A 14,342-nucleotide genomic window follows, 5' to 3' on the forward strand; every position below is an offset into this window, starting at 1 on the left:
GCTGTTCCTGCGCGTTTAAATTCACTAACATCATGTCCAATTTCTTGGCCAAATGATCATCGTGGTGGCCTTCAATTCAGGGGGCCTGGGTTCGACTTACGAAGAGATGTGTATTTTTCATAGGTGGTTAATCCTCTTTGCTCGGGAACCGTGTATTAGTGCTGTCGCTTAGAATCGTGCAACTCACATATCATCATTACCTTCCAGCACAATAACACGCTGTTTTCAATACACCGCAGACGACATCTACACTCAGTGGAGGGTCTACCTTGCAAGGGACGCACCAGACTAGCAGTCGCGCGGGTAGCAGCCCGTATGCTTCCTCCTAACATTTTTCGTAAAATCGGAAGTTACACACAACAAAGTATGCTGATTTCCTTTGTATCTATCCCAGCTTTGTATTAAATCAATTCAAAGAAGTTGAAAAATGTATTGAAGTTCTTCCTTGGTCAATTATCCAATCCCAAATTCATATTCCTATGAGCGAATTTTCCCCCTTATTTGTCCTCTTGATTTGAAGACCTCCCCTGAATAAGAATTTAAGCAACAAAGTTTTGAAAAGTCAAATTTCAGTGGAAATAGTGTGTATCATCACGCCCCTGTGCTGAGGTGTCATCTGATATCTTACATCTTAAATTGAAGCTGGTTTACAGCCATCAGTACATTGTCCTCCGGGATGGGAAATCAGTCAAGATGATGAAAAATGCTTGTGTTGGCTCATCACCATGTGCAAGACACCATTTAAATAAAGTCGAAATCACATCAACATTTTGAAATATTTGCTTGACGTTTTATTGTTATTGTTTTTATTCTTATTATTACACTAATATTATTTGTTGCAATCTATGCTCCAAGCGCGTGTGTAGGTATTCTCTTGTTATATAAAAATGTAAGAGATTACCCCTTCCTTGTTCATTCATAGTTTTTTTAAACTTCAGTTATAACAATAAAATATGGATTTGTACAGTTGCATCTGCGTATTCTTGTGAATACCATGAAATAAACGCTCAAAAACTTCTTCTCTCCTGAAAAATGTATCATTTGTTGGTTACATCCTTACTTCGGAGAGGTATTCAATTCCAACTTCATAATATGACTCCACTCCACTCAAATTTATTCGTCTACTAATGTCATTCCACGCCATCTCTCCATTGACAGCTCTAAACAGACCACTTAGTCGAGCATCTCGTCTCCTTACTCCCAAGTCTCCCCAGCTCAATGTTTGCAACATTTTCGTTACACTGTTCTTTTGTCGGAGATCACCCAGAACCATGCTTTTTTCCCAGCTTCTTCTTAAATGAATTCAAAGAACTTGAAAAATCTATTGAAGATATTCCATGGTAAATTATTCTAATCCCAAATTCCTCTTCCTATAGACGAATTTTTGCCTTAATTTGTCTTCATCAATTCCGACTTCATATTACGTTCTTCCCCACCTTAAGAAACTCCATTCAAACTTATTCATGTACTCACTCTACGCCATGTTTTCGCTCACAACTCGGAACGAACCGGTTAGTCGAGCAGCTCGTCTCCTTACTCCCAAGTCTTCCCAGCCCACTCACACACAACAAATTATGATCCAATCGTTTGGATCATTTCTAGTTCTAGAACCAAGTAATCTTGGTGACGGCACTCTATACTAGAACCATACTCTAATCAGGATCTTTCCACTGATTAATATTTATTTATTTATTTATTTATTTATTTATTTATTTATTTATTTATTTATTTATTTATTTATTTATTTATTTATTTATTTATTTATTTATTTATTTATTTATTTATTTATTTATTTATTTATTTATTTATTTATTTATTTATTTATTTATTTATTTATTTATTTATTTATTTATTTATTTATTTATTTATTTATTTATTTATTTATTTATTTATTTATTTTAAATGGCATAGCTCAGGCTATCAAGCCTGCTGTTAGGCCAAATCTTCTTATATGTGCTAAATTGTACAAACTACAGTGTCTTAAGGTTCCTATATAATTAATTATGAAATTAAACTTAAATAATTATAAACGAAAGGTAATTTTCTAATATACTAACAATATACACCAATGTATATACTAATATATACATTATGTAATAGGAATATAGGAATGTAGAGGAATTCTCTTCTGTTATATACAAATGTAAGAGATTATTGTAGATTCTTTCCATACATTCCTATACATGCAATATATACAATATACAGGGTGAACTTTAGTAAAACCGACAAACTACATGGAGTTATTCCTGACTGGAAATGGAGGAAAACATGTGTCCGGAAATGCATCGTTGCGATGTTAGATGGCACTGAAGAATGAAATTTTCTCTGACTACTTGCAGTGTGTTTCTTCTTTTGCAGATCGTGTGATTGAAGCAGCGTACTGTCGGAAGCAGAATGGTCCGGTATTCATGTCGGGAACAACGCGAGATGGTGTTTGTTTACGGCGAAGCCAATGGAAACGGTCGAGAGGCAGCACGGCTAAACCAAAACAAGTACCCTCACAGACCCCAACCACATCACACAACGTTTCAAGACCTTTCGGGGGGTTTGTGTGATCATGGGTCCTTTCAGACAGCCGAACGTGCAGGGAGGCGGCAGACTGTGCGTACACCAGATCTGGAGGAACAGGTTCTACGGGACATTGTGACAAACCCTAGTACAAGCTCCAGGCAAGTGGCCCGCCAACATGGTGTAAGCCAGACTACGATTATGTGTATCCTGCATGACAACCGCTATTATCCCTATCACCTGCAACGAGTGCAAATCAGCGGATTTTCCTCTACGGGAAGGATTTTGTCGATGGTTTTTGCACCAGGCCATCACACTTATCGAATTTCTGTCGTCAGTCTTTTTTACCGATGAAGCAACCTTTGCCACAAATGGCATCGTCAATCTGCATAATCTTCATCTGTGGGCTACAGAAAATCCCCAGGGAATGGTTGAAGCGTCTCACCAGCATTGGTTCAGCATCAATGTTTGGGCAGGGATTCTTGGCGACCACATACTTGGACCAGCAAATATTCCACAACGCCCCAACGTAGGAACGTACCTGGACTTCCTGCAGAATACTCTCCCTGGATTGCTTGAGAATGTGCCTTTGACAATAATTCAGGTTATGTGGTTTCTGTATGATGGAGCACCACCCCCAGTTCGGTATTACAGTTCGCCAACACCTCAACAACATCTTCCCCAAGCGCTGAATAGGACGCGGAGGCCCTGTTGCATGGCCTCCTAGATCACCGGACTTAAACCCCCTGGAGTTTACTTCTGGGGACATCTGAAAAGCGTTCTGTATGCTGAAAAAGTTCCTGATGTGTAGACTCTTCAACAGCGTGTTCACGACGCCTGTGACGCTATTCGGCGAGAAGCCGGAATGTGCGAAAGAATGAAGCAATCCATGATACGTCTAAAAGCGTGCATTGCAGCGCATGCAGGCCACTTTGAACATCCGCTGTGACGTGGAAGCCATTCAGCTATGTATTGTGTTCCGGGACTATTTGTTGTCGTTGCACGCACACCGTCTATTTCTGGACACATGTTTCGTATGTCATTTTTTCCTCCATTCCCAGTCAGGAATCAGTCCCTGCTGTTTGTCGGTTTTATTAAAGTTCACCCTGTAAATACTAACAATATATACGAATATACTAAATATATATACCAATTTCTTAAGTATATGTCTTATTTTATCTTAATCTGTTTACCCTCCAGGGTTGGCTTTCCCTCGGACTCAGCAAGGGATCCCACCTCTACCGCCTCAAGGGCAGTGTCCTGGAGCTTCAGACTTTGGGTCGGGGGATACAACTGGGGAGAATGACCAGTACCTCGCCCAGGCGGCCACACCTGCTATGCTGAACAGGGGCCTTGAGGAGGGATGGGAAGATTGGATGGGACAGGCAAGGAAGAGGGAACGAAGCGGCCGTGGCCTTAAGTGAGGTACCATCCCGGCATTTGCCTGGAGGAGAAGTGGGAAACCACGGAAAACCACTTCCAGGATGGCTGAGATGGGAATCGAACCCACCTCTACTCAGTTGACCTCCCGAGGCTGAGTGGACCCCGTTCCAGCCCTCGTACCACTTTTCAAATTTCGTGGCAGAGCCGGGAATCGAACCCGGACCTCCGGAGGTGGCAGCTAATCACGCTAACCTTAAGTATATGTACCATTTATAATATCTATGTTTAAATACATTCCACTATATGTCTCTAATTATAGCCGGAAGGGAATCCCAGGAGCGTATAGTTACAGGTATGAATGAGTTGTCGCAACTTGTCTTTCGGTAAATTGGGATGCTCAGCCCACTCTTCTACATAATTACAGTCCAGTAATGTGACTACAGCAATGAAGCTGAAGTGATCCCCACCCATTAACATTAATAAAAATTGAAAGGACTTTTCCTCCTGGTGAAACGTACAACCTGCTTTTTAACATCGTTTACAATCAAACCATTGTCTGCTGTCCACTTGAAAACTTGTCGAGATAATTCTTGTAGTCGCTAACAATCCTCTAACCTATTGATTACTCTATCCAGCATAACATCATCCGCAAAAGGCCTTATCTCTGGTATTTTACTCATATCATTTTTATACAGGATGAACCGAAAATCGCGCACTCGGGCGTCGCAGCGCGTCTCCTCACATGCCAGCAATAAAAAAAGTCTCTCACAAAAGTTCGTCCTGTATGTATATCCGGCAGAAAAAGGACTTGAAGGGTGGCAATCTGGCAACACTGTAACCGCATGTAGGGTAACTACCTCTGCCAGCTAGTCGTGCTGTACGGTTAGTGCAGTGGATAGAGTTTTAGATTAGCATGCAGGAGGTCGAGGGGTCGATCCAGGGTTGGGGCGTATGTTTTTTATTTAGTAAATGTAGTCCAGGTGGTATGGTATCTGGCATCTTAATCGTCAACAGCGAATAAATTCACGCCCACGGCGTGGAAAGGGCGTCTTTCAAAGCTAATCAATGAAAACGATTGTTCGTCCATTTCTAGGATCGTAGTATGTAAGTGCAAATGGTTTCAAAAGGACCCGCTGCAATTGCTGGCAGAGGTAGTTACCACTGATCTCTATACATGGATGGCTGGTAGCTTGGGTAGCAGTAAGCCAAATAGAAGATGACTGGCGCAGTAAGATGGCAGCGAGCGCCCAGTGCTGTAGACCACGAGGAGCGCGCTTGCTTTGTTTATGTTTGGTTCAGTGACGCCAACCCTCTTGATTGTAGTTCCACGGGTGTCCTGTGTTGTGTTATTGCAAAGGAAATAGTAGTGTATTTTACGAATTTAGGTTCGTTGCCTTGTAGTATGCTTGTTAATTTCAATATTCAATTTCAATGTGTATGTGTTTATGTGAAATCTGAATGAAGAAACATCCTACGGGGTATTAAGATGCGCAGGCATCAATGCTGAACTGAACTATCTACCTTGATAAATCTCGCGAATAGGACTGTTTTGTTTTATAAACATGAAATTTCCTTATTACTGGTGTAATTTTCACTGTGGTAAATTGAGCTGCAGGTTATGTGATATATTGACAAGTTTTGAATATTTACAAGCATAATCTCTATGTTTCATTTTTATGTACATTTATTTTTGTGTAATTTTCTTCTTCTTCTTCTTCTTCTTCTTCTTCTTCTTAATCTGTTTACCCTCCAGGGTCGGTTTTTCCCCTCGGAATCACGAGGGGTCCCACCTCTACGGCCTCAAGGACAGTGTCCTGGGGCTTCAGACTTTAGGTCGGGGGATACAACTGGGGAGAATTACCAGTACCTCGCCCAGGTGGCCTCAGCTGCTATGCTGATCAGGGGCCTTGTGGAGGAATGGGAAGATTGGATGGAACAGGCAAGGAAGAGGGAACGAAGCGGCCGTGGTCTTAATTTAGGTACCATCCCGGCATTTGCCTGGAGGAGAAGTGGGAAACCACGGGAAACCACTTCGAGGATGGCTGAGGTGGGAATCGAACCCACCTCTACTCAGTTGACCTCCCGAGGCTGAGTGCACCCCGTTCCAGCCCTCGTACCACTTTTCAAATTTCGTGGCAGAGCCACAGGACGAACTTTAGTGAGAGACTTTTTTTTATTGCTGGCAAGTGAGCAGACGCGCTGCGACGCCCGAGTGCGCGAATTTCGGTTCACTCTGTATAAAAGAAGATATATTAAAAAAGCGATAATACTCCCTTGTGAAAACTTCCTCTTAAACTCTACAGCACCCTTTCCAAACTGTCGTCACCAGAGTGGGGGGAGAGTGGGTAGGCGTCAATAATCCCAGGGATCCGCAATAATAATGTAAGTTGTAAGTATTTAAAGAGCGAAATTTTATTGTACACACACATTTCATAGGTTAGGTTAGGTTAGGTTAGGTTAGGTTAGGTTAGGTTAGGTTAGGTTAGGTTAGGTTAGGTGGTTATTCAAGAGGCAGCATGTTCACTCACTCGTTTGAACTGAGAGATGAAGTTTCTTCTTCTTGGTGGGATATGAAATTTCAAACAATCCTTCAAAGGTTTCTCGTGGCTTTAGAGACTTGCTTATTTAGGAGATATATTCATTCAGTTGAATTAATTGATTTTTTCTCCTAGTGGCTTTACGTCGCACCGACACAGATAGCTCTTATGGTGACGATGGGATAGGAAGTACCTAAGAGTTGGAAGGAAGCGGCCGTGGCCTTAATTAAGGTACACCGGGCGAGTTGGCCGTGTGCGTAGAGGCGCGCGGCTGTGAGCTTGCATCCGGGAGATAGTAGGTTCGAATCCCACTATCGGCAGCCCTGAAGATGGTTTTCCGTGGTTTCCCATTTTCACACCAGGCAAATGCTGGGGCTGTACCTTAATTAAGGCCACGGCCGCTTCCTTCCAACTCCTAGTCCTTTCCTATCCCATCGTCGCCAAAAGACCTATCTGTGTCGGTGCGACGTAAAGCCCCTAGCAAAAAAAAAAATTAAGGTACAGTCCCAGCATTTGCCTGGTGTGAAAATGAGAAACCATCTTCAGGGATGCCGACAGTGGCATTCGAACCCACTATCTCCCGGATGCAAGCTCACAGCCTCGCCCCCCTAACCGCATTGCCCGGTAACTAAATTCAAGTCTGCAAGGAACGCAAGTCACATTCTTCACAGTCCAAGACAAAATAGGTAGAACACAATAAAAATTAGTATATCTACACGCCGAATGAGCAAAACCAAATTTGATTCCTTCCCAACACTTCATGCTTTCCTGTCTGAAAATAAAGAAATACTGCCAAACAGCGTAAGTGATGATATGGTAAAACACTCGGAATTCCTAGCATCCACACTGAGACAGTATTTTATGCCTCTGACTGAGGAAAATCTCATGGATCAGAAATCCCTCCTTGGAAACTGAATATGAACTGCCCTCCCTTGAGGAAGAGCAACTAAATGAAATATATTGTGACCGTGTATCACAATTACACGCCTATGATCAATTTCTGTATCCATGCACATCCCTTATACCCTGACATTTCTAGAAAGGCAGTACTGCCTTTAATGCTTTTCATGACGCCTTGTATGAGTGAACCTCTTCTGCTCTCACACCAATGAAAACAAAGTACAGGAACAGAGCTAATATAGAGACTGATCTTGGGCCTTGAGTGACTACGCTTGAACCAGAACCTAAAACGCTTGGTCTGTGGAAATTAACACTATATATCCAATTGATTCAGCAGCTGTACCTCGTGAATGTTCTCAAGTTAGTGTCCAGGTCAACAGTACTGTAATTATTAGCCAAGTGTCATATTGATTTATAATTCTTATGTTATTGGGAAGTATGTTTATGTACTGTAAATTACATTAAATTAAACTTCAACATTTAAAGGAAAGTAGAATTTATTTATTTTTTACTATTTGCTTTACGTCGCACCGACACAGATAGGTCTTATGGAAACGATCGGATAGGAGAGGCCCAGGAAGTGGAAGGAAGCGGCCGTGGCCTTAATTAAGGTACAACCCCGGCATTTGCCTGGTGTGAAAATGAGAAACCACGGAAAACCATCTTCAGGGCTGCCGACAGTGGGGCTCGAACCCACTATCTCCCGATTACTGGATACTGGCCGCACTTAGAAAGTAGATATTACGCCTATATTATACCAATACAATTAAACAGGGTAACATTATATAATTGTGTCGTTTTCTCACTTAATCCTGAAGTGGTCGCACTGGGTCTGAGTATGTTTCTTATTGTTCCTATTCGCCGGCATGCACCAAGCAATTCACCCACCTAGGTACCTTCCTAGCTCCTGTTCCCCCACGAAACGTAATGGTCAATTTTCAGTTGTCCTCGACAGTTCATTGCCTACGGACTTGTCGGGTCTGGCCGTCCCATTGCGACCATTTTTATTGGCCATTACATTCGAAACTCTCGTTGTTGCTTTATTATATTTTGACTGTTCTTTTACAATGAATGAAGATAATGCCACCTGGATTCGTTCCATATTGGAGTAATCTCGAAATGAAGAAGTACTAGGTGGAGATGAAAGTAATAATGGTAGTAATGTAATAGACAACCTCTACCTGCCCTTAGTCTCAAAACTATATCTGTGGAGAACACGGACAATTTGTCTACAGAATTTGCATAGAAATTGATTCTACTGATATTGTCATCTCCTTTAATGTGTTTCAAGAAGAATTAGATTTCTGTTTTTAAATTTTTTGCCACGAAACTCAGGCGTAGATGAAAAATATCGTATTCGTGTTCTATAATTTCATACGCAAAGTACTCAGAAAAATGATATATTTGGATGGAGAACCATTAACCAGTGTGAATAAATTTAAGTACCTCGGAATAACACTGCATATACAAGAAAGCAATTTCACAGCGCATATCAAACAAAGATTAACATCAGCAGTGACATCAAATATTTGTATAAAATATCCCTCCAGACAGCGTTGACGTTATTCAGAATGCATATAGTACCTGTAATAACCTACGGCATCTCCAGTATCTGGCAGCATCTGTCAGTAAGAAACTTAAAGGATGTGGAGGAGATAAAAGCAACATTTTTAAAGAGAGCGCTATGTTTATCGAAATTCACCTCTTCGAGACTGGTGTATGAGCTAACTAGGGAAATGATGTTTTTGGAGGAAATACGGGACAAATTCTCTCTCCCATCATCTCCAGCGTGCCAAAGTTTATTTCGCGAACATCAGAGAAAGAAATCGGAAATCTGGTTGGACTTCTACAGTACGGAAGCGATGGAAGGAAGCCAACTACGAGTTACGGCACGTATCAACAAGGCTTGCTGTGCATGGTTTTCACTTCAAACTATGCTCCACGACGAAGTATCACTCGCCAAATGAGGGATGCATGTGTGCTTTGTGTGCGGGGAGCAGTGTGATCGCTATACTTAGGATTATTAGGTGGTAATAGGTTAGAATGCAAAGTAATTTGGTTTGTAGGAAGTGTGATGCAACCCGTTGTACCATAATGTAGGAAGAGTAGCATACATTCAAGGAGTTTTTTAGGCTGTACCCCTAATGTCTATGCAAATCTCATAGCATAACCGTTGTACAGTGTAGGGTATACTTGTTACTGGCTTAAGTAAGTATGCATTCTAACCTATCAGTACCTAATAATCCGGACTCGAGACTGATCGCTATCACGTACTAAGGTGTGAAGGAAGGAAAATTCCTCTAATTAAGTTCTGCATTGAATGATTTTGTTTATTTTTTGGATATGACAATTAGCTGCAATAAATATATTATTTAAAATGATTAATCAAAAGACAGTAAAAAATAACTGAATAGGAAGACTTCCGCATGTACATCTTGGGTAAGTAAAATAGTGTTCCAGAAAAATGCTGTAAGTTAATTGCGTTTTATCTCTTTACATGTTTAGGGAAATAGTTCAGTTTTACCATATGGTTTTTAAAATACTCTCATTCTTACCAAATCGGTTCAGAATAAATTATAATCATGTCGAGTGCATTCAAGTAAATGATACAATGTCACAATAATAATAGCATTGAAAAAAATCATTAAATTAAAAATAAAATGCCAAATAGAAAAACGGATCTGAGAGAACCGTTGCGATAACTAAATGCTGGAATATTCATGCAACCACTCCAGGCAGGGGCGGTGCGTCATTAAGGGCTAAAGAGGCTCAACCCCGCCATATTTTCGGACATAAAGACTTTAGAAACGTTTTATTATTTACATTTTATATAATTTAATCAGACGAAATTAATATCTGAAAAAATGAAAGTGTGATTGTATTACGTGTTTTCTACGATTATCCAGACACTGGGGCTAATTCAATCTCAGACCAAACAGTGAGTACTGGCAAGTGTTTTGAAGGTCAGTGAACCTTTGAGGGAGAGAAAGTTTCAATGCAAGAGGCTAGCTTTGACATGCCCGCAATAAAAAAAGGACATTGTAGACGAAGCTGTAGCGGCGAGTATTATGGCCATGTTATTGTAAACCCACTTGTATTCTTCTAAGCTCATATAACATGTTCTGGAGATCATTTACAGAGTGAAGCTTCGGATACACTAATTGGAATTTTAGTTTACAGTTCGCTTTTAGCAGTTGCAGAGCGGAGAGCGTAAGTTCTGGATAGATTTTGTTTAATAGTGATTAGTATGTAGTTTGCAACGCAGAAGAATCGACGAGCGCATATCCGTTATAAATGGAGATGGGAATTATAGGCACGAATAGGTTTGAATGCAAATGTATTTGAACAAGACGCAAGTGTATGTTACCCGCATGGCGGATCTGCGGTGAGATTTGCATAAATATTATCCTTCTGAACTATCAGAACCCCTAAATTTTATGCAACTTATCGAACACAACTGTAGAGCGGCTAGATTTCACTTGCGCCTTATTCAAATACGTTTGCAGTCTAACCTATTCGTGCCTACAATTCCCATCTCTAGTTATAAATGAGGTAGGCCCTCACTTTTAAAGTACTTTATTATTAGCATGTATGATGGACTGTACTGATACTGCCAATAAAAATGTAATGACAAGGTTTAATATGGGGTGTATATACAACAGCAGAAGAAACAAAAACTATATTAATAATAATATTAACAACAATAATAGTGGGTTTGAGCCCCGCTGTCGGCAGGTCTGAAGATGGCTCTCCGTGGTTTCCCATTTTCACAGCAGGCAAATGCTGGGACTGTACCTTAATTAAGGCCACAGCTGCTTCCTTCCCAATACTAGCTCTTTCCTATCCAATCGTCGCCATAATACCTATCTGTATCGGTGCGACGTAAAACAAAATCTCTATAATAATAATAATAATAATCATAATAATAATATCCATATTCCACTGGACAGGAAGGGCTTACTAGAAAACATTGAAAAGACAGAAAGGAAGATCTTGAGGAAGATACTAGGCCCAGGAAAGTGGGTCAAGAATTTAGACTGCGGCCAAATGAGGAACTATACAAAAGGACCGAAAAAATCACAACATCCTTCAAGAAGAGAAGACTCTGCTTCTACGGACACATTAAAAGAATGTCACCAGAGAGAACAGCCAAGCGATTTCTGGAATACATGGAGAACAGGAAGACACAAACTAGCTGGCTTAAAGGGGTCAAGGAGGATATGGAGGAAAATAATATATCACAGCAGGTAGTATACAACAGACAGGAATACAGAAAAATCATCAACAAAATTAAGGGATTCCAAGATCAAAGTAGCAAAAAACGGACCGGAACAACTGGTCACGAGAACGTAAAGAAGCCCACTCCGAAAGGATGAAGGAATACTGGGCCGATCGAAAGAGGAAGAACCGTAAATGAATGATGCTTAACGTGGTCCATAGTAGACCCATTCGAAAACAAGGAGAATAATATCCACAATAGCCCCGCCTGTTATTTGAGCCACGAACCGCTGCTGACTCCAGGGTTAAGTAACATGTTCTGTGGCTAGGGCCTCCTTGGATATACTGTATATGCGATATGCTAAGGGGCCTCACATGCAAAAAGTATGGGAAACCTTGCTCCAGACGATCAGATAATATCTCAGCTACTCCAACTCTCTTGAGTTCTGTTTTCTAGAAATGTAGCCATCCATTCATTCACTCTCTTGTCTAGATCCAACAACTCTCAGTGTTTTCGGTATTCTCCCATGACCTAACCTATCAAAAGCATTGGATACGTCAATAGCGATAGAGACCCTTTGACCTCCTAAATTCTAAGACATCTGCTATATCTTGCTGGAATCCTGTTAGTTGAGCCTCACTGGAACTGTATTTAATCAATCCAGTTGGTAATTTCACAAACATGTCTAATAAACTCAGAAAGAATGATTTCCCAGAGTTTACATGCAAAACGTTTCAAGCTGACTGCCCTGTACTAATCCGCTCTAGGTTTATCAAACTTTCCTTTGTACACTGGGGCTACTATAGTAACTCTCAATGCATTTGGTATAGCTCCTTCACGCAAACAATAACCATGTAAATACTTCAGACATGGCAGTATATACCAACCCAGTGCCTTTAGTATATACCTAGAAATCTTATCAATTCCAGATGCTTTCTTAGTTTCTCACTTTACATTTTTTTTTGCTATGGGCTTTACGTCGCACCGACACAAATAGGTCTTATGGCGACGATGGGATAGGAAAGGCCTAGGAGTTGGAAGGAAGCGGCCGTGGCCTTAATTAAGGTACAGCCCCAGCATTTGCCTGGTGTGAAAATGGGAAACCACGGAAAACCATTTTCAGGGCTGCCGATAGTGGGATTCGAACCTACTATCTCCCGGATGCAAGCTCACAGCCGCGCGCCTCTACGCGCACGGCCAACTCGCCCGGTTCACTTTATTTTTTTAAATAATATTATTATGAGTTGTACTTTCACGAATAAATGTTGTTGTTGCTTTTGTTGTTTGAGCCATCAGATTGTTGTATGCAGCTCTCCATGCTACCTTATCCTGTGCTGCCTTTTCATTTCTATGTATCTGCTACATCCTACATCTACTCTAATGTAGTTGTCATATTCATACCTTGGTCTACCTCTACCGTTCTTACCGCCTACACTCCCCTCAAAAACCAACAGAACAAGTCCTGGGTGTCTTAAGATGTGACCTATCATTCTATCTCTTCTTCTCGTCAAATTTAGCCAAATCAATCTCTTCTCACCATTTCGATTCAGTGTCTCTTTATTCGTTATTCGGTCTATCTTTCTCACCTTCAGCATTCTTCTGTAACACCACATTTCAATAGCTTCTATTCTCTGTCTTTTCTGAGCTAGTTATCCTCCATGTTTCACTTCCATACAATGCCACACCCCAGGCGAAAGTCTTCAAAATCATATTTCTAATTTCTATATCAATGTGCGAAGCTAGCAAATTTCTTTCCTTAAAAAAGACGTAACATTATTTATCCACTTTATTTAAGACTTCCTTTCCTAATTTACTATTTCCTGTATCACCTGAATTTCTTCGACTGAATTCCATTACTTTTGTTTTTGGACTTATTTATTTTCACCTTTTACTCCTTCCCTTATTCATCAATTTTCTCAGATCTTCTGTAGTCACACATAAAACAACGTCTGTCTGTTAGGTCATCATCCCAGAGGTTGGCTGGATCCTCAAATAGCACCATCAAAGTTTATGCGGTTATAAGGAAACCGCTAAAACCAATGGCAGTACCAAAATGAGGCTTACTAGGCAAGATGAGGAGTGAGGTAGTTTGTCATTGTTTTCCTCACTGGGCCAGAAAGTGCTATTGCAGCACGACTGACCCTATGAGCTTTTTTTTTTTTTTTTTTTTTTTTGCTATTGGCTTTTACGTCGCATCGACACAGATATGTCTTATGCGACGATGGGGCAGAAAAGGGTTGGGAGTTGGAAAGAAGCGGCCGTGGCCTTTACCACAGGAAACCATCTTCAGGGCTGCCGACAGTGGGGTTCGAACCCACTATTTCCCGAATACTGGTTTCTGACCGCACTTAAGCGACTGCAGCTATCGAGCTCGGTGACCCTATGAGCAACACCTTTCATAACATTCACATGCACTGGTCGTGTTCTGAATGACATTATTCAGTACCACCCATACCACAGCAGCTTCCATATTGTCACAGCCACGGATGAGACTGGGTCTTCGGTGGAAGCTACACTTCACTCTGGCCTGTGCCAAGAGATGAATGCAAAAGTACTGCATCCATCAAGAAATGACAGCAAGCAGAAATATCATCGATAAATATCAGAGTTTTGGTTTCCTCTCCTTGGATTGTGATTCCCTTTCCAAATTCCTCTCTGATTTCCTCTTCCACCTCTTCTATATAATCATTACATCAGGGCCTCTCAGGGCGCATGCGCCTGGTGCAAGCACTGTGCACAGTGTAAAAGACAACTTCGCTTGGTTGACCAGAGTGCAGACCCCCACTCCTCGACCT

The sequence above is a fragment of the Anabrus simplex genome, chromosome 12, assembly GCF_040414725.1.
Source record: "Anabrus simplex isolate iqAnaSimp1 chromosome 12, ASM4041472v1, whole genome shotgun sequence".
In the NCBI taxonomy this organism is placed as follows: Eukaryota; Metazoa; Arthropoda; class Insecta; order Orthoptera; family Tettigoniidae; genus Anabrus; species Anabrus simplex.